This window comes from Lipotes vexillifer, unplaced genomic scaffold (genome assembly GCF_000442215.2).
Source record: "Lipotes vexillifer unplaced genomic scaffold, Lipotes_vexillifer_v1.1 scaffold413, whole genome shotgun sequence".
NCBI lineage: Eukaryota > Metazoa > Chordata > Mammalia > Artiodactyla > Lipotidae > Lipotes > Lipotes vexillifer.
Genome location: NW_006769725.1, coordinates 1,941,848 through 1,968,712, shown reverse-complemented (window position 1 = coordinate 1,968,712; position 26,865 = coordinate 1,941,848). Strand labels below are relative to the sequence as shown.

The 26,865-nt window shown below is 38.2% G+C and overlaps 1 pseudogene; it reads right to left on the bottom strand.

Moving 5' to 3' along the window:
• Positions 1 to 65: 65 nt before the first annotated feature.
• Positions 66 to 26,482, bottom strand: LOC103072973 (T-cell receptor alpha chain C region-like; annotated as a pseudogene).
• Between the last annotated feature and the right edge of the window lie 383 nt (positions 26,483 to 26,865).

Sequence of the window (26,865 nt, the reverse complement as noted above, 5' to 3'; positions counted from 1 at the left end):
AAAGAGGGGCTGATAAGGAATGGGGGAGGGCATGGGGGCCCACAGAGTCTGCAATCTTGGCGACCTCAGCTGGACCACAGCCATGGCGTCAGGAGCAGGTTAAGCCTGGCCACTGTCAGCAGGAGAGGATGCAGAGCCCAATCACTGACAGGTTTGGGAAGTTTAGGTTCATATCTGTTGCAAAGTTTTTCTTTATCAACTTGGCATCACAGGGACTTCCAGAGCTGGAGTAGCCCTGCTTGGAGGTGCTTTTGTTGCTGCTCCAGGCCAGGGGCCTGCTGCGCTTGGAATCCATGGTCCTCCTGTGCAGCACAGTTCTGTTGGAACTGGACATGGTGGCTCTGTGATTTGGGGCACTTTAGTGTGAGAATCAAAATCAGTGAAGAGGTAGATGGAGGTGTTGCTGGATTTCGGGCCTCTCTGCTGGTACAGGGTAGGATCAGGGCTCTGGATAATACATGCCATTTAGTCTTAAAACAGACATGCTTTTTTCCTCTGCTCAGGGAATTGGATTCTCATATTCTTGATTATTACCAATGGTGAGAAATGTTCATGCAAATAGGTAATAAAAATTTTTATAACCACTCAAAAATTTATGATGGTTAAAATTATATTGTACATAAAGAATCCATCGGCCCTTCTTTTTTTTTTAATATTATTACTTTGTTTTTGTTTATTTTCTTTTGGCTGCGTTGGGTCTTCATTGCTGCGCACGATCTTTCTCTCATTGCAGCAGGCGGGGGCTACTGTCTGTTGCAGTGCGTGCTCTCGTTGCAGTGGCTTCTCTTGCTGCAGAGCACGGGCTCTAGGCATGCAGGCTGCAGTAGTTGCGGTTCATGGGCTCGAGAGTGCAGGCTCAGTAGTTGTGGCGCACAGGCTTAGTTGCTCCGCGGCATGTGGGATCTTCCCAGACCAGGGATTGAACCCCTGTCCCCTGGGTTGGCAGGTGGATTCTTAACCACTGCACCACCGGGGAAGTCCCGGCCCTTCCTTTTTTTTTTTTTTAAATTTCATTGACAAATGTAATAGTAAATTTCATGAAAATGAATTTTGAATCCAATCTAATTTTCTCTTTTTTAATTGAAGTATGGTTGATTTACAATGTTGTGTTAGTTTCAGGTGTACAGCAAAGTGATTCAGTTATACACACATATATATCTATTTTTTTCAGATTCTTTTCTCTTATAGGTTATTATACAATATTGAGCATAGTTCCCTGTGCTATACATTAGGTCCTTGTTGATTATTTCTTTTATATACAGTAGTGTGTATATGTTAATCCCAAACTCTCAATTTATCCCTACCCCTACCTTTTCCCTTTGGTAACTATAACTTTGTTTTCTATGTCTGTGAGTCTATTTCTGTTTTGTATATAAGTTCATTTGTATCATTTTTTTTTTAGCTTCCACTTATAAGTGATATCATAACGATATTTGTCTTTCTCTATCTGGCTTACTTCACTTAGTATGATAATATCTATGTCAATCCATGTTGCTGCAAATGGCATTATTTCATTCTTTTTCATGGCTAATAGTCCTTTGTATAAATATACCACATCTTCTTTATCCATTACTCTGTCGATGGACAGGTTGCTTACATGTCTTGGCTACTGTAAATAGTGCTGCAGTGAACATTGGGGTGAATGTATCTTTTCAAATTATTGTTTTCTCTGGATATATGCCCAGGAGTGGGATTGCCGATCAAATTTTCTCTTGATGCACAAGCCTGCCTTGGTAGGATGGTCACCCTGCAGCTACCTTGGAGGCTACTAAAAGTGGAGTTGGCACTAATATCCCTGAAGACTGAATTTGGTCCTCTGATTGCTGCTCCCATAAGAAGGAACCCCTCCCTACCTGGCTTCCGCACCACTGCCAGCTATAACTTGAGCTGTGTACTCCCCTCTTTGGGCTGCTAAAGTTGATGTGCACCTGGGCCTTGGAAGTGAGTTCCGTGTTGCTGGGAAGGAGAGAGGCACACTTTCAGATCCATTCTTCTTAGTTGCCTTCACAGGATAACAGAATAAAAGTGCTTGTAATGACGGCCATCAACTAGGAGGTTCTGTACTTCCAGGCACCGTCTGGGTAAAGCAGTCAGTATCTCTTTGCTTTCTGCCTGTTTGGAAAGCTCTGAAGTAGAGGAAGTTAAGTCCTTAAATGGGCAACTAGTTAAGCAAGAGAAAAAACAAAGGAGTGTGGTGTCCCAGAAACCAAGGAGAGCGTAGCCCACAAAGTCAAGTGCTGATGACACTCTTGGAAGATAAGGACTGAAAGATTTCCACAAAGAGGTCGTGGGACTACTCTACTCATTGGAGGGAGTAGTTTCAGCCAGTGACAGGAGCCCAAGCATAAACTGCCACGGTTTACAGAGAATGGCAGTGAGAAGTGGGGATGGTAGAGGCAGACATCTCTTCTACAAGCTCTGCTTACCGCTCAGCGCCTCTAAGCTTCCTAGTTGGTCTTGTTTCGTTCCTGTCAAGTGGGCAAACATTAAAACCCGTTCCCACAGGATTGTTGGGAGGTTTGAAAGAATTAACATGAAAGCTTTCTGAAAATTATAAAGCACCAGAAATGTATATCTCTACATTAGCAGGTATCTTTAGTTCTAATGAAAGTTTGTGATTCCTCCATGTCGACCCCTACTCCCACCTCCACCCCCAAAAGCTATCTCTTTTCAAATCTAGCTTTCTTTCTTTCTTTCTTTTTTTTTTTTTTTTTTTGCTGTCCGGGGGCCTCTCACCCCCTGTGGACTCTCCCCTTGTGGAGCACAGGCTCCAGACACACAAGCTCAGCGGCCATGGCTCACAGGCCCAGCTGCTCCATGGCATGTGGGATCCTCCCAGACCGGGGCACGACCCCGTGTCCCCTGCATCGGCAGGTGGACTCTCAACCACTGCGCCACCAGGGAAGCCCTAGCTTTCTTTTTTTTTTTAAAAAAAAAAGGGTGGTGGGCTTCCCTGGTAGCACAGTGGTTAAGAATCCACCTGCAAGTGCAGGGGACATGGGTTCGAGTCCTGGTCCAGGAAGATCCCACACGCCACGGAGCAGCTAAGCCCGTGAGCCACAACTACTGAGCCTGCATGCCACAACTGCAGAAGCCCACGTCTAGAGCCCCTGCTCCACAACAAGAGAAGCCACTGCAATGAGAAGCCCCCGCACCACAATGAAGACCCAATACAGCCAAAAATAAAAACAAATTAATTAATTAATTATTTTTAAAAAGGTGGTGAACCAGGAACCAGATCTGGGTGGAGTCAACATTTCCTGACCCCCCTTTGGTGCCCAGGTGGTAATGGAAGGATATGCCCTGGGATGTCATGAAGAAAGGAAAGAAAATTCCTTCAAAGAGCTGTCTCTCTGCAAACTATTGGATTTACTCTCTGAAAAGGAAGTGTTTTTGTATTAATAGTGATTCAGCTTTGGCAAAATGCTGAGAAGAAGCCAGCAGACATGATGATTAAGTCCTTGAAATTTGCAGAGAATATAAACGGGAGGAAGGGCTGGGAGTGTAGATTTGAGCTAGGTCTAGTGGCCTTGGCTGGGCCTCAAAATCCTAGTGGAAACAGATCACTGGAGGGACCCACCTGAGAAGCCAGCCCCACCATTCCAAGCCTAGGTGGGGCTTACTTTGATGTTCAGCTAGAGAAAGAGTACGTTCCAGAAGAAACTATTCCTGGATTAAAAAGCCTGGCTTCCTTTCCCATCGTGTTTTCATGGTACAGCAGTTAAGCTGGGTAACAGGTCTGTGTAGCATTGAAGCAGTATCAGGCATAGCTACATGTAACTGTAATTCTGTACCCTTCAATCCTGGAATTGTATTTACCTTTGCAATCGAACCATTTCACCTTGTGCACATAACTGTCTGACTGCCTAGGTAGACCGTTCAACAGGGGGTTGACCTTAGGAAAAGAATATCAAAACTATTTTCAGTAAGACAGTAGTTTGAATGACTATTTTCGTTTTCTGAAAACTTCCTTCAGAGCAAAATTGCACCAAAATTAAACAGGCAAGAAAGACTTTATTCAAGGCTATTGCGTTAGGGAAGAACTAACTCTGAACCCAGCTTCACTGGAGGAGGGTAGGTTTTTTAAGGGTTGGGGGAGCTGGAGAATTTAGGGAAAGTCATAGGCTATCTGTGTTTGCTAAGTGGCTTTATCCAAAAGAAAAATAAACTCCTCATACCTTTATGACAGGAGGTAGTTTTGCAACTTGGAAGAAGGTACCCACTGAATTTAGGCTCCTATCCTCCCAGGGAGCTGGGAGATACAGGTGCTGTCTCCTTTGATGATTACATTTTAAAGAGATAGCTCCCAGGTCATGGAGAAAGATATTCCTGGATTGTGAAACTGGCAAGAGACTTTTTAAAGGGCATCTCAAAGGAATAGAGAAGTAATTTACAAGTTTTCTAAAGACAGTGATCTAAGAAAAGGGAGGACGGGGGCCCGAGAATGAGGAAGAAGCCTTTCTAAAGTTTAGTCTGGCTGAAGGAGATGTTAAGCCCACCTTAGTCCCTGGTCACATGATAAATGATCATCGAGCAAAAATTATTTCACTATTAAATCTAATTACTCAACTGTATATCAACTCCACTTTTGTTTTCTTCAGTAAAATTGCCATCTTTTCTCATTGTTGCAAGCCTCCAATTAGCACTGTCCGATAGAACAACCTGCAATGATGGAAATGTTCTGTAATCTGCACTGTCCAACTCAGTAGCCACTAGCCACATGTGGCTACTGAGCCCTTGAAATATGGTTAGTGTGACCGTGGAATTGAATTTTTAATTTTAACTGATTTAAATTTAAATAATCACACGTGGCTAGTGGCTGCCATATTGGGCAATGTAACCTCCAAATCTATCTCACCCTCATTTTATCAGCAGAAAAAAATGCTATCAAATGTAACATCTATGACTGTATCATTCTTCAAGGAAGAATTATCAGTGGAGTATAGTGATACTTATACTCACTTTGCAGGATGCTGGTAAGAATGAAGCCAGGTACTGTATGTAAAAGTGCCTCGCAAAATGCTTAGTGTAAACTAGGTACCCAACAATCTTAGTTTCCTTTTCAGCCTCCTTCAGGGGGCATGTAATAAATCGCGGCAGGGTCTTCACCATTTAGAACATAGCGGTAGGGCCTTGATTGTGTGGGTGTTACAGGAGCAGATGTGTTATTGTTCGTCACCATTACAAGGCATAGATGCTCTTGCTGTTTTGTGATCTACAAGATGTTACTTAATCTTGGAACCAATCTCCTCTTTTTATTGCCTCAAATTAAAATGCCCAAGCTTAAAATTAGAAATTGCAAGCATTTGTTCTTCTCTTTCTGAAATACCATATGCACATATATATGGAATCTAAAAAAAAAAAAAAAAAAAGGTTCTGAAGAACCTAGGGGCAGGACAGGAATAAAGACGCAGACATAGAGAATGGACTTGAGGACACGGGGAGGGGGAAGGGTAAGCTGGGACGAAGTGAGAGAGTGGCGCGGACATAGATACACTAGCAAACGTAAAATAGATAGCTAGTGGGAAGCAGCCGCATAGCACATGGAGATCAGCTCGGTGCTTTGTGACCACCTAGAGGGGTGGGATAGGGAGGGTGGGAGGGAGATGCAAGAGGGAAGGGATATGGGGATATATGTATATGTATAGCTGATTCACTTTGTTATAACGCAGAAACTAACACACCATTGTAAAGCAATTATAGTCCAATAAAGATGTTAAAAAAAAGTGCTAAATTCCTTAACTTGAAAAAAAAAAAGAAATTGCAAGCATTCGAATTACTCTCAAGACATTTAATATTATCTATTATTGCATAATGTTATTGATGCACTCTTTTCCTTAGAAGAATTAAAGCAAACAAAAACTAGAAAAATACTATATCAGAACATCCATACTCTGAAGATTCCTCTGGTGTAAAAACATGATTTTATATATTATATGTTTTTAAAAGAACTTGTCTCTTCTGTGGAGAGTGAGTTATATAATTAAGAATGTGGGATACACAGAGGAGGAAAGGAGTAGCATGTATAATGGGGGAAAGAGAATGCTTTTGGCCAATCTTGGCATACTGCAATTAGCCTTAGTCTGAAGTGAAGATGCTCTAGGCCCCGCCATCAGGAACTCCACACTATTAAGCTATGGTCACACAGCTGGTTTCTCCCACATACTATATTCTCGCCTATGTCTGAGTTGGCTTTTTCTCCACTGTTAATTACTGTCATGTATTTTCACTTGTTTTCAATAGTTCCGTCTTAATTTTCTCTTGGGAACTGTACAGTGATAAGTGGCCTCAAGAGGTGGTAAAATTTTTATAACTTGACCAGGGTGTTTATATGAAAAGTAATTATTTTGAATGACCTACCCTTACTCTTTTTAATTCAAGACTGGAGTGTTGTATTCAACAAAAAGTAGAATAGTGGAACCCCTTTCTCAGATTCCATCACATTGCCACTTAAGAATAAATGAATTGTAGCAGTTTATTTCATAACTGGTTTGAATAGGGAGGTGTCATATACTGCCTTTTTATTCTGAATCTTATGCCAAGAAGATATGACCCATTTCTCAACAGCTAAAAATGTGTACTGCAAGCAAAATGTTCTTAAAACAACTCAGATTTACACAATGTAGAAATGATAAGGTTATAACTTGTTAACAAATAATATTAAAGAAGATTCCAATAATCCCGTTAAGATATTTAATGTATACAATTTCGACTTACACTTTTTAGTGTCATGACTATAGTGTAATGTAAGACACAACTCTTCAACTATGTTTCCTTTGCCAGAAGTTGAACATATAATACAAAGCAAGGAAGGAAACTAACATTTGCCAGGCCACTTCTATATGCCAGGTGCACATATGAAAAGGACTTTTAAAATCCAGTTTTGTAAATCCATTTTTAGTTCTCATCTACCTGACCTCTCTCCTCTACCTGACCTCTCTCCTCTACTGAATTCACTTGACTTTTTCACTTTCGACCATTGCATGATTCCTTTGGATACCACAAGTCACCTTTATGTTGGATTGATCGACTAAACAGGCCAATATTCTGTATTCTGCAAATACATTATAACTTGCCTTCACTTAATTTTTTATACCAGTTAAGAAGCATATTAATTTCACATGAATAGCTGCTGAAATCACCATAACCTTTTAAGAAAATTAAGTAGGAATATCCTTATCTACGAGCATTAAAAAGCTAAACCAAAAAGAATTAGCAAAAAATTGGGAGGTTGGGAAGTGCTTAAGATTTCTGAAAAAGATCTCTCACAAAGTTAGTCACTTATGATGTTTCTAGAGGCCATGATTTATTGTTTTATCTCTGCATCATAACTAATCTCTTCTCGGAATATCTTTTGTCCACAAATCCAAAAGTAACTTCTTTCAAACACCTGAGGCAAACATTTCTGATTAATGAAATATTCATCAGACATTGACACCTTAAAAAACTTCAGTACTTGATTTTAAAAAAAAACATGATTCTGAATATATTCAAGGTATAAGGTAATAGTATCAGCTAATCCTATTAATGCTAATACTGTAATAGGTAGACTAATTGTTTCCAAGAATGACTCCTGGGACATTGCCAATGTCTGTTTCCTTTTTTCCATTGTTTGACTCCTTTTCAGAGTTCATTATATAAGTTCTGCTTAGACATTCACCCTGAACAATTTATGAGATTACTACACAGTTTTCTTACTTTACTGAAAACTTCCCATTTTATAGTTTCAAAGATTTGGGGTTTTTTTCCTAAGGAATTATCACATTTGAAACACAAATATATTTCACATTCCACACCATCCAGCTAGGAATAAAGGATAATGTCTCAGTAATTGTGTAAATTCACATTCTTGGGTTCCAAGCAACACTTTCAGAAAAGGTTAACTTTCTCTTTTGTTATTTCCAAAAGAAAGAAATCCTGTTGTAGAATAATATCCCATGATGAATTACATCATGGAATCAGACTCTTACAGTTGGATCTAATCCAATATCCCACCCAATGAAAGAATCCATTATTTAGTATAACTTAGCCCCCTGATGGATGGTCATCTAACCTTGACTTAAAGTCTACCAGTGATGGGAAACTCATCATAAAAACCTTGTTCTGTTTATGGTATAGTATAAAGCCCACTGGTTTTGCAACACGACAGGCTGGATTACAATCCCAGTTCTAGCAACATGAGGTGGCGCAAAGTTACTTACCTTCTCTGAGTCTTGTCTTCTTTGCCTATTTCTGGCATATAAGTGCTCAAAAAATAGCTAATGACAAACTATAAAGACAAAACTGGTTAATGTAAAGTATGCTCAGTGATTGATCCCCACAGAAAAAAATTTTTTTTTCTTCTCTTAGGCCTAAATCTGCTTCTCTGTAAATTCATTCATTCAGTAAATAATTATAGGAACACTGTTCAAGCTACAGTATCTAACTGTGAACAAAGCTGAAGGGACCTTATTCTCAGGAAAATTATATTCCAGTGGGAAAAAACAGACAAACAGACAAAAATTAAATGAACTAAGTTTACAGGGAAAAAATTAAATGATAGATAATGATACCTGTTATACTGAAAATTAAAATAGGGTTACATACGTGGTACTGGGTGGCTACATCAGGCCAGGTGTTGGTGTTCCTGAGGAAGTGTCACTTAAGCTGAAATCTGAATGACAATTCTTCTACTCCTTGTCCTCATTATGCTTTCTGGAACAGTCCAGAAGAAAACCTTTCAAATTGTTGAAGGCAGCTAACTTGTCTTCCATTAGATTTTTCTTCTCCAAGCTGAATATCACCAGTCCCTCCAACTATTCCTTATATAACATGATTTCAACAAAAAATTTCAACTGGGAAGTCTCCGATTTTATCAACGTTGTCTTTAAATGTGCCCCTAGAATGAAAACAATACTCCAGATGTAGCCCAAACGACATGGAATACAGCGACAGCATCTCTTCCCTTCACCTGGATTCTGTACTTTACTCCTGGGACATAAACTTGCATTATCTTTTTTTGTAGTGACTATAGCCCAATACTAAGTTGTCATCAACTAGAAGGACTGGGTCTTTTCCACAGGAACTCCACTCGACACCTTGTGCCCTTCCTATGCTACACGGTTGTCTCTGTACTAGAGCTCTGTGGTTTACTTTTGCTATCTTGTTAGTTTCAATCTAATTCTCCCCGCCTCTTGGAGAGGTTTTTGCTTGTTTGTTTTCGGATTTTTTAATTGAGGTATAGTTGGTGTACAATACTGTGGAGAGGTTTTGAATCTTAATTCTCTCCTCTACTATCTTAGCTATGCTTCCATTCTCCATGTCATTCATAAATTTAGTTAATATGTTGCTAGGCCTATAAAATGGGCATCCAGCAAACACAAAAAAATTTCAGAGCCATGCTCATTTGTTCAAGAAATATAATTTGCCCATGAGAAGGAAAAGTCACACCACAATGGATGATTTCCTCCATCATCCATGTTTTCTAAATTATCTGAATTAGGCATGAACTATTATTATAATTTAAAGACATTATAAAAAATATATTTTACATTACTTTTTAAAAAGGTATGCCTGCTACAGTTTCATCTAAAAAGTTGAAGAGTGTTAAAGAAAAAAGACAATGACAGAGCACTGTGCCATTCTATTAGAGAGTTCTCTCCTGGCTGATACGGGGCTGTTAATTTATTATTAGGACTGTTAATATAAACCCAACTCTTCCTGGGCCATAGTAACATATTACTAATTGTATTAATACAGGAAGGTAGCAACAAAATGAGGATGCAGGCCTTTGATTCCATGTCCTCATATCTGTTATATTCTCAAAAAAAATGAGATTATCTGGTGGAATTTCTACTTCTTAGATTAAAAGTAATTTTCTCAAGAATTCATGGAAATAATGATTAACTGTTTGAATCAAACAAAAGTTCTTTTGTGCTATAATGTATACTTCAAAAGCTAAACTAAAGAGTTTAGAATTAAAACTTTGAAACTTGGCATAAAATGAATACTCGGAGGACCAAGAATGCATTTCTGAGTGTGGAAAAGCATTTGCCTTTGACAAAAATTAAGAATAAAAAAAGAATTTGATGGGTGTGGGCAGAGAATTCATCCTTATTCAGAGAGAAATGGTTGCATGATTTTAATAATTGTTTTGATAGAGTGTACACACTGACCTTGAGAAGTTCAGTTTGATTTGAATTTTTATCTATCCCTTTATTTCCCTGAAGACCCGACACTTGAATCTGATTCCTGTTTTGGAAAATTTAATATGTGCCTTTTTTCTAAAACTTGCCAGCGAAGCAGACACGATCAGTTCATTGCCTTAATAACATTACCCTGTTTTCTCCATCTCCCAGGTCACTTGCTGATCTCAGGGCAAGAGCTGAGATGGAACATGATGGCTGGAGCTGTGCCATCAGCTCAGGTCAGGAAAGGGGGAGAGGACTGAGATGAAGAACATTTTTTGGTTGATAAAACACAGCATTGTCTTTCTAACCAGTTTCCCTAGAAAGAAAGCATATGGTCTTGATGAAGACATTTCTTATGTCATAACAGATCTCATATCAACGACATTCATTGATCTTGACTAAAACCTAAGGGAGGAAAAATGTCAGTCATTCTGCATCTTACTACTTAAAATAGAAGTTAGAGAAAGTCCTGGGGCATGTGCAATCCCTCTGTCTCTTCAAGTGCAGGTCAACAAACATTTCTTGAACTACCATGCCCCAAGCACTAGGCATTCAAAGATTAATGAAATGTATGTCTTGCTCTCAAAGAGCTCATAATCAAGCAGCAAAGAGATACACTTAAACAGATTTGACTTGGAGGTAAGCACAATCAAGGTATGCCCAGATTACTGTATGATCACAGAGGGGATTCCTAGAGGAAGTGATCCCTCTAAGCCCATAATATAAACTTCTCAGAGAAGCATGTCCATCTCTGTTTCTCCAGCATCTGACCCAATACCCAGCCCATAGCGAGTGCTACATAAATATTCGCTGGACTGAACTGAGTGTATTTTACTGATGTTAAAAAGTTTTATGAAAGATCAGAAGGGCTGATTTATGGTGAATTGTATATTTCCATGAAAGCTTGAAAGAATTCAGGAAAAACCTGCTTATTTTCTCCACAACGCTTATCACACCAAATATTGTATACATTACTGTTTATTGTCTTCCACCCTCTTACCCTCAGGAATGTGAACTCCCTGAGGATGGGACCTGTATTTCCATTGCCTAGAACTGTGGCCGGCATCTAGTAGATACTCAATAAATATTTGTTGAGTGAATATGGAGCTCAACACTAGTTACATTGATGAAATGGACAGTTTAAAAGAAAATACATTTTGCTTTACTCTTTTTTGTGTTTATATGAAGCAAATTCATGAGACTCTGTATGAGAATTCAGTGCCTAAATTCTTGTTGCCTAGGACAATGGTTCTTGTTCTTCTGAGAAGCTCATGAATGCTATTAACTCCTTCTACAGAAAATGCACAAACACATCAAGTTTTGACATCTATAAATAAACAAAAAAATCTGGTTGAGAACTCCTGACCTAGTGAGAAGGGGAAGTTTTTAAAAAGAATTGACTAGACTGTTTTATGGATTTGTTTATTTTTTGGAAACAATTGTAATGTCCACCTATCATGGCCCTTTATCTTAATTTATTTGTAAAATGAGAGTTATGAATGACAGATGTGTCAAACAAGCTATATTCCATGATATTATCTAGCTCAATACTGAAGCATATTTTGGAAAAATATATTATTTCATTTTGACTCGCTTTAATTTTGTTTAGTCAAAAAAGTGGTTTTGATATATCGAATGTTCAGATATAGCATTAATCAGTGAAAACTAGGCAATTATTTTAAAATGCCTATAAGAAATTTCTCCGTCCCCCCTATTTAAAAAATCTGAAAGTACAAAATAGACCACATTTTATTAAAATAAAACCCACTAACCCTTGGAAATTGTTATCCAAAAGCGTTGAGATCTGAAAAAGCTCTGGAATTATAAAGAATTTCCCATATCAGGTGTGGTAGGCAGTCTCTAAAATGGCTCCCAAAGACACCTGCCTCCTGGTATTCACACACTTTGTGCAATCTCCTCTCCCTGAGTGTAGACAACCTAGTGATTTGCTTCTAAAGAATCGAATAGGGCAAAAGTGATGGATGTCGCTCCTGAAATTTGGAAGCTCATGCTGTGCTCTCTCTCTCTCTCTCTCTCTCCCGTTCTTCTTGCTTGTTCTAATGGAGCAAGCTGCTGTGGTTGCCCTGCCCTGTGCGGAGTCCCACACAGCCAGCAAGGCCAACCAGAAACTGAATCCTGCCAACATTCACCTCAGTGAGCTTGGAATCTGATCCTCCCTGGTCGAGTTTTGAGATGAAAGCAGCCCTGGCCATCACCTTGACACAGCCTTGAGAGAGACCCCGAACCAGAGTATCAAGCTAAGCTGCCTTCAGATTCCTGCCCCACAAAAACTGTGAGATAAAAATGTTACTTTAGATCATTCAGTTTTTTGGTAACTTCTTACACATTAATAGACAACAAAATACGTCAAGAACTACCTTATCTACCGTCAGGAAGACGCTGATATTGTAACTAAAATGTTAAAATGGCCTTTAGGGTAGATGTCAATAAATCAGTAGTATTTCATAGTAAGGGGAGCATATTTCCAGCAGAACTATCCTTACTAAGATCTCAGTTCACTCATTTTTAAAAAAATTATCTAATTTTATGGTTCTCCAACAACATTTTATCCCCCCTAAGTTTTGTTTGTAGCATTTAACTTCTGTTTCATTTTAATAAGTTGAATGGGTAGAAATATTAACAACCTATTAGAAAACTAATAGATTTAATTTTTGATGGATTTTTAAAAACATTTATTTTATTGAGGTATAGTTGATTTATCAACACTGTGTTTCTGGTGTACAGCAAAGTGATTCATATATATATATATATATTCTTTTTCCATCATGGTATATTACAAGATATTGCATACAGTTCCCTGTGCTATACAGTAGGACCTTGTTGTTTATCCATTCTCTATATAATAGTTTGCATCTGCTAATCCCAAACTCCCAATCCATTTCTCCCCCACCCACCCTCCTCCTTGGCAACCACAGGTCTATTCTCTATATCTGTGAGTCTGTTTCTGTTTCATTGATAAGTTCATTTGTGTCATATTTTAGATTCCACACATAAATGATATCAAATGATATTTGTCTTTCTCTGTCTGACATTTCACTTAGTATGATAATCTCTAGTTCTATCCATATTGCAGCAAATGACATTATTTCATTCTTTTTTATGGCTGAGTAGTATTCCATTGTATACATGTACCACATCTTCTTTATCCATTCATCTGTTGATGGACATTTAGGTTGTTTCCATGTTTTGGCTATTGTAAACATAGGGATGCAGGTATCTTTCCAAATTATGGTTTTGTCCAGATATATGCCCAGGAGTGAGATTCCTGGATCATATGGCAATTCTATTTTTAGTTTTTTGAGGAACCTCCATACTGTAAAACTAATAGATTTGATAGTTTCATTAAATGACTGTATAGAAATAAGGAGATACCTGAAAAAAAACATGTAACTATTATGTTTATAAATAAATTTATATTTACTGATGGTTTTAAAATAATTGGAGTGTGGTAAATATTTATTTATAAATTTCTAAAAGGAATCTCTCTAAGGAGATTTCAAGTTTAGGCTGGGTTTATTAAGTACTCTAGTTCCTGTAAGAATATTATAGATCGTAAAGATTGTCGGGAGTGGAGCCGGGAAACAAAAGGAACATAAATTCAAGTAAAATGTATCACTAAGGGAAGAAATAGCTCTTTCCTCTGAGTTTGATGAAGGTTTTAAAGCAGGTAATTTTGAAAAATATTGTAAGGCTGTATCCTTAAGATGTGGGAGCTAGGAGTAGGGCATATGAAAAAGTGGGATCTTTAGGTACAAGAGGTACAAGGAAATTAAAATACTGTGCTTCTCTCTGCTGCTCTTTAAATGTTCAGAAACTACTATAAGGCTTCAAATTTATAGGACTTTGTTCTTATGCCCTTTTACTTTTGCTATGTACAGATCTATTATGAAGAATATATACAGATTGGAGGAAGATATTGTGATTAAAAAACTATTTTATTCTCATGAGATGGATTTAATGTCTCCCCAACAGATATTATCAGGAAAATTGCAAGCAAAACTATATATAACAAAGTCCAGTTGATTTAATATTTGTATTTTCTCCTACTATGTATCAGTTTCCCTGTAGACAGGGCTAACAAGTCAAGTACGAATCAACTCAGGGACATGACCTGTACAACTTTCAATCATTTATTCTCTGACAAACATAGAGCTGTTTCTGAACTTAGTTCCAAAAGCTTGAGGGCATTTTGTTATACACCTTTTAACAGTGATTTGTATCATTTTGCTCTAACTTGGCCTGTGTTCCAGAAGTTTCCTCCGTTTTTCTGCTCAGCATAGATTTTTCATCTTTTGCTCCCTGTTTTTTTTTTTTTCTCATTGCATCAGTAGTGGTTTAGTAAAGCATAAAGAAAGGCAAGGTAAGGGCTGAAGAGGGAGAGTGGGGAATTATTCGTTGTTTTTGTGCAGGTCCGGCTCACCTGATAGAACTTGATTCCTGCCTTGCTATTATTCTCCACCACAGGAAGACAATGGTAAGGTCATAATGGCCTCAGATCTTTCCAAAGCCTAGTTTCACTGCATGATGCAGCAGGAGAGGAAAGTGCTCTCAGAATCCACCTTTTAACTTCAGTTAGTCACAGATGATAAACAGGCTGTCGGGGGCGGGGCAGGGTGTGTGTGGAAGCACAGGGAAGGTGATTGGTTGCTTCCTCCAAATTTTTGGCGTATGGTTCCAGCAAAGAATACCTATCCCCCAAATCTGAATAAGCACAGGGCTGGAAATGCACTATTACATCTAAGGTTTATATCCCTCCCCCCATCCCTACCTTTCCCCTTTAAGCCTGGTTATTTTCAGAACCCCATAGTGACTTGTGACTTAATAACTCTCCTGCCTCATCTATACGATTTTTTTCTCCTGCCCCCAAATTCCCAATTTTCCTTCAGAAATTAGATCATGTCTTTAGGAAAATGATTTGGTCCTGCTGTTTCCACTGCAGCAAAATTTATTTTAGTGTTCCACCCTGGCCTGCATGCTTTCTCCCAAGTCTCTTCATGTGTCATGAATGAACGTCTTGTATAACTCTCCTGAGTACACCCTTTCATACACATTTTCTCCCTCTCGCATAAACCAGGAGGTCTGGAGCTCTGCCACGGTATTAGAGCTTCAGTTTAGGACTAGATTTGAAATGCCAGGTTTCTGGTGACATTACAGATTGATGGTTGGTGCCTAAGGCTGGCTTAGTTGTATTTCTGGCAGTCACTGGATGCTAACCACTAGATACAGCCCAGGAGCTTCATGTTAACAAGGTCGATGTGTTTTGAGTTGATCTCCAATCACACAGAATATTCTGTCTCTTAAAATTCAAGTTAAGTAAGGCAACCAAATAAGGCTAGCCCTTTTATGGGTGTGATTTTTTGATTCATTACTTTTTATAACATCTGTTTGAGCTATACAGGTGAATAGTTTAACTCAGTGTCAGAAATGAATGGCAATTTTCAAGCGCTTATTCGCTATTCATTAAAAGGAGAAATTTAAGTAGTTTTTTTGGAAACATTTCTTGTGATTGAAAAACTTTATTTGAAATTCAATTATATTTAATGGGTATTTTCTCTAACTTTAAATTTATATTTACTGATGGTTTTAAAATAATTGGAGTGTGGTAAATATTTATTTATAAATTTCTAAAAGGAATCTCTCTAAGGAGATTTCAAGTTTAGGCTGGGTTTATTAAGTACTCTAGTTCCTGTAAGAATATTATAGATCGTAAAGATTGTCGGGAGTGGAGCCGGGAAACAAAAGGAACATAAATTCAAGTAAAATGTATCACTAAGGGAAGAAATAGCTCTTTCCTCTGAGTTTGATGAAGGTTTTAAAGCAGGTAATTTTGAAAAATATTGTAAGGCTGTATCCTTAAGATGTGGGAGCTAGGAGTAGGGCATATAAAAAGTGGGATCTTTAGGTACAAGAGGTACAAGAAAATTAAAATACTGTGCTTCTCTCTGCTGCTCTTTAAATGTTCAGAAACTACTATAAGTAGTTTTCAAAACATGAAGCAGATACTAAGAAGTAAAAAAGCCACATAATATTGTCATTTACAGAACTGCTATTAACATCATGTTATATTTGGAAATCAATTATTTGTTAACTAAATTCCACGATAATCTGTTATTTGGGTGAGTCTGCATTCAATGGTAAATTCAATATATAGTGTTATGAAAAATGGTTACATTTCTACACAGTTTTTTAACGTTAAATTTTAATCTTTTTTTTTTTTTTTTTTGGTTTGGTTTTAGTCCAGCTTTTTCAAAGTTAGAAGAGTAGGGTGGATCCGCACAGGTGGTTGGCAGAGGAGGGTATTATGAAATTTATCCTCCCTGTCTCCAAGTTGCATTATGTGGTTGGCTTCAGTGCCTCCTGGCAAGCAGAGATTTTAGAGTATCCATACTGTAAAGCAGCATATGCCAAATTGTCATCTTAAATTACCTTCGGAACAAAAGAAAAAATTCGAGATTCCTAAAATTTTACAGTATATTGGGTTGTTTTTTTTTTTAACATCTTTATTGGAGTATAAGTGCTTTACAATGGTGTGTTAGTTTCTGCTTTATAATTATAGACACCCCCAGGTACATTCCACATTTTAAAGTTTTTTAAAGTTTTTTCTGAATGTAAAAGTAATTATACAAACTTCAAACATTACAGAACTGTAAAATACAACAAGCCATCAACAGTTTGGGAGCAGATCTTTACAAATTAAAAAAAGAGAAAACTCCATTCGGTATTCAGTGTTCAGTATTACTTTTAATATGGTATTCTTACTAAAACTAAACCAATACGTGGTTCCAACAGGCCCATATGTCTTTGGTTTCTAATATATAATTCTTTCACTGCTCCTTGTTAGCAGTCTATGAAACTAGCCTAATTTAGTAACCTCCTAACTATTTAAGATAATTAAGGTATTGTAGAATAGTGCATTATGGCTAATTTAATATTCTGGCACTAATATATATATTTTCTATGTATTGTCATTTTTCAAAGTATTAAAAGAAAATATACCTCATTAAATCAGATTGAAAACAATTTAGAAAGCACTTTGAAATCTTGTAATATTCAGAATCATCATCGGTGACTCCAAAACCTGGTACACTGAAGATGTAGTAAAGGTTGGGGGTCTGTATCTAAACTGAATTATAGTTTGCCCTCTAGGCTGCTTTTCTAGAATACGTGTTTCTTGTTTCCTTATGCACATTTTATATTGGTGTGAATACTTTGTGTCAGGTGTACTGCCCACTGCATATTTTAGATGAACTAATATCTAGAAAACGTGATGGGAACAAACATTTTAATAGATCTCTTCACACTCAAATGTGGCAGGTTGTATTTTCCAGATGGCTGCAACAAATCTCCTATCACACAAGCTCTTCTTACAGTGTGGCTTTGGCACTCCTCCCATTGAGACAGGCTTTTGTGACTGGATCAAGAGAGTATGGAAAAGTGACAATCTGTGACTTCCAAGGCTAGGTAAGCAAAAGGAAAAGCACTTTTTCTACCCTGTTCCCTGGAATACTTGTTCTGGAAGCCTTCAGCCTCCAAGTAAGCAGTTTGACTGCTCTGAGGCTGCCATGCTGTGAGGAACCCAAATTAGCCCACAATGAGAGACCCCATGGAGAGAGCCTGAGAGTACTTGAGGTGGGGGGGGGGAGAGAGAGAGAGAGAGAGTGAGAGTGAGAGCGAGAGCGAGAGCGAGAGCGAGAGCGAGAGCAAGCGAGCGAGCATGCAAAAAAGTGAGAAAACTAAGGTCTGTAATCTAATCAACAACACCATGCTAATGTTAATTTCCTAATTTGATATTGTGCTACAAGTTACATAAGATGTCACCACTGGCAGAAGATGGATGAAGGGTTCACAAGACTCTAGGTAGTAGAGAGAGAGAGAGAGAGAGAGAGAGAGAGAGAGAGAGGTGCCTGGACAGCCTCCAGCTACTCTGAGCTACCCCCTTTTCACTGGTTGTTTAACTGCAACCACGTGAGAGATGATGGGCTGGCACTATCCCGCTGAGGTTTCCCAAATTCTCACGTGCAGAAACCATGAGAGAGAATGAAATTGTTATTATCGTTTAAAGCCACTAAATTTGGGGGTAATATGTTACATACCAATAGATAAATGGAATACCCTACAAGCTTTTCCAAATTTCTCATAACGTAATTTTCCTGCTTCCCATAGAATCTGAGTAGCTCTACCACTCCTCAATCTAGGGAAGAGGTTTGGACCAGTTTGGGTATAATGGCCAATGAAAGTGGTCAGCTGTAGTATGAACTCATAAAAAATCGACCAGGAGAGAGAAATGATGTGTTATGGAAGCTGCTCTGTGGTGATATCTTGGAAAAAACGAACAAATCAGGGGAACTTCCAGGGATTCAACTATATTTTGAAGTACCTTCATCTCCAAATTTAAAAACATGAAATTTAAACAAAAACAAGTGATTTCAACTAATATTTACTTTGTTACAAGAGTAAAAAATACAAGAAGAATCTAGTACATTAGATAAGCCTACAGAATTAATACTCAACTCTTGTCAAGTCACTTAATTCTGCTTTCTAATGCCAAAACGTCTAAGTGCTGAAATTCTAACTAAAAATCATGTCCTTAGGACACTCCAGTTTCTTCTAGTGATGGTGATGGGTAGTGTTTTCTTTTTAAAAGTTCAAACTAAGTATATAGAGTAGTGTGCCTGATTTATTCATCTTGTTGGTTTTCATTTGATGAATATTCATATAGTGCTTATCACTAGTCAGGCTAAATCATCTGAGGAAACAAGGGGAGGTAAGTTAACAAGGGCACACAAGTTGGAGATGGCAAAGCTGGAATAGAAGCCCAGGAATTATGGTTCCAGACTCTATATTCTAACCTACTACTTAATCATCAGGGAAATGCAAATCAAAACCATAATGAGATATCACCTCATACCTGTTCGAATGGCAGTTATCAAAAAGACAACAAATAACAAGTGTTGGTGAGGGTGTGGAGAAGAGAACCCTCGTGCACTGTCGGCAGGAGGGAAATTGGTACAGTCACTATGGAAAACATCATGGAGCTTCCTCCAAAAATTAAAAATAAAACTACCATATGCTCCAGCAATTCCACGTCTTGCTATTTATCTGAAGGAAACAAAACACTATCTCAAAAGAATACATGCACCCCACATTCACTGCAGCATTATTTACAATAGCTAAGATATGGAAGCAACCTAATTGTCCGTGGATGGATGAATAAAGAAAGTGTGATCTATATATATACCACATTTTATATATATATATATATATATATATAATGGAATTATTCAGCCATAAAAAAAGAAGGCAATCTTGCTGTTTGCAACAAACTGGATGGACCTTAAGAGCATGGTACTAAGTGAAGTAGGTAAGACAGAGAAAGACAAACAATGTATGATCTGATTTATACGTGGAATCTTAAAAAAAAAAAAATGAGCTCATAGATACAGAGAACAGATTGGTGGTTGCCAGAGGAGGTGGGTTGGAGAGGTGGGAGAAATGGGTGAAGTGTTTTCATTTTTTGTTTTGGTTTCAATAAATTGAATTTAAAAAATCATACCAACGAATGACAGAGTTGCTATACTAAGAAGCACTTGGAAGCAATGATACAGATTTATCCATGACAGTGTTAGGGGTTGGTTTTTATCTAGATTAATTGATAAAAAACAAATGTAAGGAAGTAGTAAAATTTCAATTCAATGAAATTGAATAGCAAAAAATATTGAACTGGATCTTTTTCATAATAGATGTAACTTTAGGTTTTAAATAATATAAGACATGCCATTAATGAATGGATACTTTATTGACAGTAGATATAATTGTACAGGATGATAAAACATTATACAGTTGTACAATCCAAATGAGTATTCCTTAGAGAACAACCTCAACCAAATTTATACAATTCTATAGGAATAGAGTAAACGTGAATTTTTCAAGAACGATTTGAAAACTGAGGATTATTTGAAAGGCTATTGTGCCAACCATTGCAACAATGAATTTTCTATCTCCAATTCTGATGGCTCGTTATTTCCAGATAAATCTTTTGCCAAAGACAAAGGGATCTATTCCGTTTATGCAGAAGGCTTAAAGGAGACAGTCAAATGAAAAAATATACATGTGAAAGAAATGTGTGTGTAAATAAATAGATCATGAAATAAGTTCGAAAAGTTGTTTATGTGGAGTTTTGGAACATGGAAGTGTTGGGTTTTGCAGAAAGGACCAAAAGATATAAAACCTCCACTGCCATGGAGTTGACATGTTAGTGGTCATGGTAGTGAGATGACAAACAAATAATAAGTGAATTGCATTCTATATTTAAATATAAAAAGTTATATGGAGAAAAATTAAGTAAGGAAGAACCATAAAGAGGAAGGAAGGTGGGTGAAAGAAGAATAGCGATTGCTGGATTCCATGGAATGGTTGGTGAAGGCCCCAGATGAAAAATGACATTTGGGCAAAGACTTGAAGGGATTGAGGGAGCCATGTAGATATTTGAGGGACAAGTGCTCCAGAGAAGGAACAGCAAGAGCAAAGGCCATGAGGTAGGAATGTGCTTCTCCTATTTGGGGAAAAGTAAGGCAGTCACAGTCAGTTAGAATAGCAGGAGAGTGGGGAGGAAAATAAAGGTAACAAAACCACAGAGATAAAGGGACTGGGGCAGTTCCTATGGGGCCTTGTAGGCCATGTAATGACTTTGACTTCTATGAATGAGGTGGGTGCCACTGGAGAATTTTGAGCAGAGGACTTAAATTTAGAACTAGTCCATATTTTTAATTTTAGTATAAAAATAGGAACTATATTTTGCATTTGGAAATATTTCTGTGATTTTTTTTTAAGGCACAGGTTGTATGAATGTCCTTTATTTATGCAGTGAGATAAAACAATTATTATTTCAAACCAGATGTGACTGTGATTGATTCTGCCTTTTAAAGAAAGTGACATAGTTCATATCTATTGAGAAATATATCTTTATATTGCTCTTCTATTTTCTCAGGGCATATTGAAAGAGAATTCTACTCATGGAGTACCGATTTGGAACTTGTCAGACATTTTATGCAGAAATATGTTTTAAAAACTTCAGGGAAGTACTCTTTTATTCTTTGTATGATGTTTCAGCCATTATGTGTTAGTGGCCTTTTTAAAGGCTACTGTGGAAGCATTTGTTGTATTATTTCTGTGAAAAAAAATGCAATATGATGGACTTATATATGAACTTTAGGAACACAGTTCATTACCAATATGGAAACTGCCTACACAAACAGGTAGAAACAGGTAGGTAATGTTAATGATCAACCTTCAGTAGACCAAATAGTCTTAAGTTTTTCAAATGGGGAGAAGAAATTTATTTGATTTTAATTTAAATAGAAAACTCAATTTCATTATGAAAAAACTTTTAAGTATGTTTGTGGCAACTTGGTTATATGCATCTACTACTTCAACTAAATTTTATAAAATCTAATTACAGAAAAAGCACTTCCAATAAAAATTTGGTGTCAAAATTGAGATGCATGGTGTGTATAAAATACACATTAGATTTCAAACAGTACAAATGAAAAAAGTAAAACATCTCATTAGTAATTTTTATATTAATAATATGTTAACATACAAATATTTTGGATATAGTATTAGGTTAAATAAAATACATGATTTAAATGAATTTCACCTGTTTCTTTTACTTTTTAAAAAACTTGGCTACTTGGAAAACTTTAAATATGTGGGTCATGTTACACTTCTGTTGGATAGCATTACTCTAGACCAGTGGTTCTCAAAACTTGACTATCTCCAACAGCATCACCTGGGAACTTGTTAGAAATGCAAATCATGGAGCTCCACCTCCAACTTACTGAATCAGAGACCCTGGGGGTGGGTTCCTGCTTTAATGAGCCCCGCAACTGATCCTGATGCAAGCAAAAGTGTAAGAACCATTCTTCTAGACCAGGGGTACAGAATTCTACTTTGGCTGCAAATTAGAATCATCTGGGGACCTTGGGCATAAAATCCAGGTACTAAAGCTACCACCCAGACCAATGAAATCAACAACCTTGGGTCCAGTCAAAAGTGTTTCTAAAGCTCTCCAGGGGATTCTAATATGGGAGAAAGATTGAAAACCACTGGCCATGATCCATGATTTTTAAACTGTGCTCTTCAGAGGGGCTGTAGCTGGCTGGACCACGTTCTCCTTTCAGCTTCCGATGTGTCTGCTCGCTTTCCTGACCTGTTCATCCTGGAAAGGCAGCCGCTGTGGTGATTTTCCTGGTGGATGGAGAGATACAGGGCTTGGATGGGCAAGAAGGCTTTACAGGTATCAGAAGTTCACATTTCAAATATATCTACCTACATGCGTCAGTTATGCCTGTTACATTAAATGGCTATATTAGTGGGCTTTCACCAGATTCACAGGAGAATAAACCTGGAATTAGACAGCAGAAAGTGTAAAAGCTTTGACAGAGCAGAGATGAAGAAGAGTCTTCCTTTTAACATTATTATTTTGGGTAGTTTTTTTTTTTTTTTTTTTTTTTTTTTTTTTTTTTTTTTTTTTTTTTTTTTTTTTTTTTACGTGGGCCTGTCACTGTTGTGGCCTCTCCCGTTGCGGAACACAGGCTCCGGACACGCAGGCCCAGCGGCCATGGCTCACGGGCCCAGCCGCTCCGCGGCACGTGGGATCTTCCCAGACCGGGGCATGAACCCGCGTCCCCTGCATCGGCAGGCGGACCCTCAACCACTGCGCCACCAGGGAAGCCCTATTTTGGGTAGTTTTTTTAGGGAGGAACTTTATCTTTGTACACCGCTACAGTAACTGGCAGGCAGTAACTGGCAGGCAGTACTGCAATCAGTTGCTGACTTCCACTGGGGGCTTGGATTCCACGGGGTTCTATCAGTGGTGCTAATAGAGATATTTCTATTCTCCAGTACCATGGAGATTACTCCTCTTAAGTTGCCCTAATGGTCGGTTTTCTTGCTGTAGAAAAGCTAAAAACATTGGTAAATCCAGTCAATGTAACCTTCAAAACCCAGTTCATGTCACCAGGAAATGACAGATATCAAGCAATTCATTGGTAAACTCCCACCTCCAGTTGATTGACATTAAGAGGCCTTGTGGAAAAGTACCCAGCATCATTGTAGTAGAGTACAAACTTTTTCCAGTGCCCCATCTTGAAACTTCTAATGTTTGCAGTGTTAAAATGTTTTGCAAATACATACCATGACACAGACTAAATAATGTCTCCTCATGGGAAATTTATGATCTTATAAGTTTCTATACATGTATAATATGATCCAGACTATACTAGTATTGAAATAGGTGAAACAGCTAGCTTCTTTTTCCCAAATGTAATTCAGCCAAATACTGCAAGCAGATTTTTTATTACATCATTTGAAAATTATTAGCATGCTTAATGAAAACGTTCAGGTATAAAGGAACAGTTAAGATATAAGTGATTTATGCATGTTCTGACTTAGTCTATAGATTTATTCCCAAATGACGAAGTCACCATGCAGTATCTGTATTTTTATGTTTTCATCTATATTTAATGATTGTAATATATACTAAGAATGAGGTGGTATTACATTATTCGTAATAGTAGAGGTAATGCTCTTAAGGGTTAATAAAGAGAAATACTGCTTCCTTTTTTTTTTAAAAAAAAGATGTGTTCTACAGGGCTCTAGACATTCTGTAGGGTCTCCTAGAGGATGGGGCTTTTGCATAAACTTTTGCTTAAAGAACAGAATAAAATAAGGGTGCATCTCTGTAAAACATTCTAATGAAATGACCCATGTACCCATTTCACCTGTTACTCTAATACTCAGATACCAATAACTTACAGCTTGGTTCATCAAGGATTCCTCAGAGCCAGGTAAAGTCAGGATATGTCACCCCAAATTATGAGGACCAGAGGAATCTGCAAACAAATCTTATTCCATTAATTTCTTCCCATGTATTTACCTTCCTAGAGTTTGCCGCCCTTGGAAGCCTAAACCTCCTTTCCTTTGTCCTGTCACTTCTCTACCAATTTATTGTTCTTTGTCGAAGATGCTGTATAGATCGCAGTTCTAAGCTACTGCTTTGAGCCACTCTTCCTTTCAGGTTTCTCCTGGGTGATGTGCACTGCATGTGTTAGTTAATGAACTGTTTTTCTTTTGTTAATGTGTTATCTTCTTAGCGTCCCAGCTGACAACCTAAAATGGGTAGAGGTAAAGTGTTTCCTCCCCCCCATTAGTGCTCATTCAACTTGTATCCTCACTGCAGTAGGCAGGCAAAAAGTCAACTCTCGCCAAGGTTGCCAATTACCCTGGGGCTGGCCACCCCAAGGATTCAGCTGCCTACTTCTGATTCTGAACTTTTAGGGTTGGCCACTCTGGTAGGCCTTGTCCTCTCTAATATATCGGACACTGGGATTCTCAAATTAGAACCCCCAAAGGTCAAAGGTCTTTCCTTCATACAGAAACACACCAAGAACCAGGCGTTTTAAGATTTTTAACTAAAAAAGAAAAGAAAAATTGGTACTAATTTTACACAGCAATAATGTGTTTTTGTGTGAAGAAATACAAAATCATTTACTTAATATCACAAACCATCATACAGCTACAGCTTTTTTCTATTAGATGTTTTTCTCATGAAAGTTACATTTGAAATGTTGCATGTGCTATTACCTATTTCCTGAATTTTCTCTGCTTGAAATCTCAATGACCTTAGATAGGAATGCTACAATCTTATTTAAATATGATTGGAGTTAATTGTGCATTAAACTTGGGCAAGAAATATCTGATTTTGACCTAGTATTCTCACTGGGCATCAGAAACTACAGATTCTAGTTCCTTTGTGAATCACACGCATTCTTAACTTGTCACTTTGTATAGAGTGACTGTAGTTTCTCACAAGGGAAATTATAGCAGAAGTTTTTCTAATGTGTTTGGTTTTTTTAATGTGTTTTTTGTTTTTTGTAATAAAACCTAAACCTACAAATCTTTAAAAAGGATGGAAAAAGTTGGTGTTCTAGCTAACATTTATGTGGAAAAATAGGTTCTTCCCAGTACTCTTTGAACTGCACATGGGTATACAAAATGACTCTCCCAGCTAGGCCTTATCCTGTCATTCAAGAGGATTGAAGCTCTTTTCACAAGAGAAATAAACGTGGAAGGGAGATGTGAACTTTCCCTGCACTGGCGGGATTCTGTAATCCCTCTGTAATGATGGCTTGGGGGAAGAGCCCACACACTTTTTTGGGGCTACTCCAGCCTTTCTATCTGTAAATATTATATCACAAAACTAGGAATAGACAGTTAATGTGTCTAAATTTATGTAATAAAGAGCTGTATTATAATAAGGTTCTGTTGTACTAACATTTTTGTTTCTTCTTCAGCATCTTGTGTTTTGTTTCCGGGCCTGTTGTTAAACTGGTCTTGTCGCCAATAAAATACGCTAATTGTAATGTACCTCAGTTAATTCAAGAGAGTGAGTTTTGTAAAGTATACCTTCTTCTCAGATGTTGTTGGGTTAATTATTGATGGATTATAGAATTCACAGGGAAAAGTGTTACTGGAATGCAAGGAATCTTGAAATAACTGTGATGTAAATAAAATGTTCTCTATTAAAGCAACTGATTCTAGACAATTTAAAGGCTAGACCTAAGAAGCTTCTGGATGGCCAAAAAATAAGACCGTAACAAATCTTTCTGATAAGGAAAAGTAACATAATTAGAAATGAAACACTGGTTGAACGTCTAGTTTATGGATATATAAAATCAAACGCTCAGTCCCAAACACTACTTTTTGTGAAATCATTAGGTAGGAACAGGGCAGAAACTAGCGATTCTATTAACTGAAAAGGAAATTGGGGCACAGGAAGCTTTTAGGGTGTGCTGCGTCAGTCGCTCCTTTTGGCTGTGATCTGATTGCTCCAACATTCCTTGAAACTTCAAGTATAAATATCAATAATAGTGGAATTCCAGCGCTGGAAGATCATTTATTTCGACCTTCTCGTTTTACCAAAGAAGACACTGAAGCCCTTAAAGATTGAGTTACCCACCATTATTCAGAGAGAGAGGTTCGTAAACATCTCGGCTTCTAGAACTCTTGGGAACAATATATACAAGATAAATGTGACTGTCCAGTGGGCTCTAACATTTGCACCTTGTCTTTTATATTAATGACATTAAAATAAAATTCCCAGGGATGATCTACCGAGACTCCTGCGGCGTCGCGGCCCGCACTTTCCTCCCTTGCCTTTCTCCCAGTTCTACCCGGGCCTGTTCTTTCTGGGTCAAGGTTGGTTTCCTCCGAACCCCGGCCCTGGCTGCCATCTGGAACTGTGCGCAGCGCGTTTGGAAGAGCCTGATAGGAGGGGAGAGATGAAGTGTCGTTCGCATCAGTCAGTAAGGCCTTTTGCAAACAGCCCCCGGGCCCCCGCTCTGTGTCTGGGCAGCCGTCCTCTCTGCCCGAGGCTCTCCGTTTCCCACCCCACCTCAACCTCCCCGCGGGTTGCGGCTGCGGGGCCGCCTCGGCCGGGGGTGATGGTGCCCACGGGCCGGGCGGGGGGAACCTGACCTTGCTCCCCATTTGGTTCTCTGGAGCAAGGAGGGCACTGCGTGCGCCACACCGAGCCACGTCCCACGCAGCGATGGGCTGGGACGGTTGCGCCTCTAAACCGATGGCGAGCGGGGACCTGGGCGTGGAAGGGAGCGGC